Raw genomic sequence first — 2,644 nt, 5'->3', positions numbered from 1 at the left:
GCACCTTCTCTGTACGTAATGGGGCCAAGCCAACAACAAGAAGGCCGCCTCTCTCTTTCTCTCTTATTCATTTTTTTCCTATTCCTCTGTGTTTTCTATGGTATACCTGCATGCACTTGAGCACATCAGTTGTCTGAAGTAAATTGGAATGGTCTCAGCATCAGTATTGAAAACGAAAGATATAATAGAAAACTAGACTTAACCATGATAACATTGTAGTAATATAATCTCCTTGTTATAAGGTCAACCCTCCTTTCCTACTCTTTCTAACTATTATTCTTTTAGTAACTATGACTAGTATATATATAGGATAGCAGAAGCTTGGCATGGCCCGAGAACGAATGAGGACCGCATGTTCAATCCGTGAGCATCCTAAGCGACTGAGAATATATTCCATGCACTCTTATTTTAATTAACACAGAGAAAACCAGTACTACTAATAAGCATATACATCAATGAGGGGTGTTGGCTTAATTTGATCGTTTATTTATATCAATTCTCATATAATTTGGAGAAAGAATGGCACATCTTACTCCTTCAGATGTGGAGCCAAAGTCACATGCGTGCCACATGTGCCATGCATGATCTTATATATGTGTGTACATGATGCTCTTAATCAGTTTTGAGTAGTTTTCTTTAACAATAACAACAATGAAAGAGGAGGACCACAAAATTTAAAAAGGCAGGCCAGATTGAAATGGTAAGAAAGAAATAATTAATAGAGGGGGCATGTGATCTGGCATGTGTAGCTCGCACCTCGATGCATAGAGCTGTGGCCATTGTGGATTGATGGATACATTAACATATATAGCCTTTGTTTAATTGAACTTTGTTTCATCTAACAATAATTTAATCCTTCTCTAGTGAGAAAAGGAGTGCCTGCGGAACCATATGCATGCAAAAGGCTCAGATCGTTTGATTGGTACCTTAATGCCCTGGGAAAATCAAACTGAAAAGGATATTTGTTTCCATCGGGAAACAATTCCAAGGTTTGTGGCTCTATACTTTCTTTACAAATTAATTACTACTCCTACCCTCGTATACTATCTAAAATTTTGTGTCAGGTTTCTTACAATCCTGTTTCCTTTACCTGTTTCACAATTTTCATGAATCCTTTGATCTTCAAAAGATAATTACTACTGCACTCCTTTCCTCAATTAAGTTGAATGTAAAGAAAGAGGGTTTCACTGCCAAGTAAAAGCATGTGTATAAGCGTTATCTATAGTTTATAAGTATTGTGCTTGCTAGCAGAGAGAAGCAGTAGACTTATTGTTTTCTCTAAATTTGAGTGACATATTAAACGTAGTATAGAAGAGAAGAGTACGGTTGTGGATGTGGATCTGGACGTCTGGCATTGCCAGGTAGAGAGACTTTGGATCTGTTCTGGAAAGATGGGGATGTCAAGATTATCTAAACATCACATAAATTGGTTTATTTTATGGTTCATATTGCATTGAAATGAATTCTTTCCTACCAACTTGCATCTTATAATTAATGAGATTTCATAGTCACCTATATATGGGGACCTAGTTGTGCTTAAATCCCCTCCAACCAACCAAGTTAAACCTCCATTTTAACCTAAATTATGTATGTATACACACACACACAAGTACAATAGTAATGGAGCTGCCTGCAAGCTTGCAGATGAAATATATAACTATCATTCTCTCTCTCTCCATGGGGAGTTTTCAGTTTTGATTCGAGTGATCCAAATCACATGCCTTGTCCCATCAAATTCAACAACAAAAGCAAAAACAAATGGCCTTCATATTTTGGGCCATGTCACCTTTGCTTGGCTTATATATGTTGCTCGGAATAAAAAAAAAGAAGAGATTCTAGCTTGTTACTCATCATCAATATGGAAAACGCTGCTTCAAACTTGATTGCAATTGCTAAATGGACCACCACATCTTAGTCTTTGGATGATTCAGTTTGTACACTACACACCAATACCAGCTAAACCTATTTAATTTGCTTGATTAATATCCAACAATTTCCATCTACTTTTGGTCCATTCCCCATGATTTTTACTGTCTGCTCTAAAGCTAATTAAACACCCAATTTAGGCAATCAAACAATCCTGATGTCGGCATAAATTATGCGGCTTTGTAATTGGGTCAGATGTTTCTCCTACAACCATTGTTGCAAATTTTTACAGTCATCTATCATTGCTGGTTGATCCATGACAAGTTGCAATCATATCTACAGGCAATTTTGACTATACCATTTCTCCTTTTTTAATCCTTTGGTGCATTTTACTAGCTACACTAGATACTTAGCTTTATATTAGGAACATAAGACTATAACTTACTTTATAATTACAGAAAGAGAAGAATAATGAATGAGAATAAAGGGGGCAATGAAGCAAATCAAATACTATGAACTAGTAGTAACCAAAAAAGGGTGTAAATTGTTGAATCAATGAAGGGGCAAAGATGGCAGCACAGCAGCCAGGTGAGAGGAGACAAGATGAGAGAATAGAAGACAGGAAGTTCTATCTCTGCGAGATTGTGAAAGAGAGAGTTGAGAGTTTCCTTTGGGCCATGGGCGAGCCGGCCAAAAATAAAAATGGTTGAATTGAATCTGATCTGACAATATTTTATTGCTGGAGTAGTAGAAACTAGGAAAAAGCACAAATACTGCT

Source organism: Theobroma umbraticum, unplaced genomic scaffold (assembly GCF_002168275.2).
Source record: "Theobroma umbraticum cultivar Fairchild unplaced genomic scaffold, ASM216827v3 scaffold_204.0, whole genome shotgun sequence".
NCBI classification, from domain to species: Eukaryota; Viridiplantae; Streptophyta; class Magnoliopsida; order Malvales; family Malvaceae; genus Theobroma; species Theobroma umbraticum.
Note: the sequence above shows the minus strand (reverse complement) of the source record.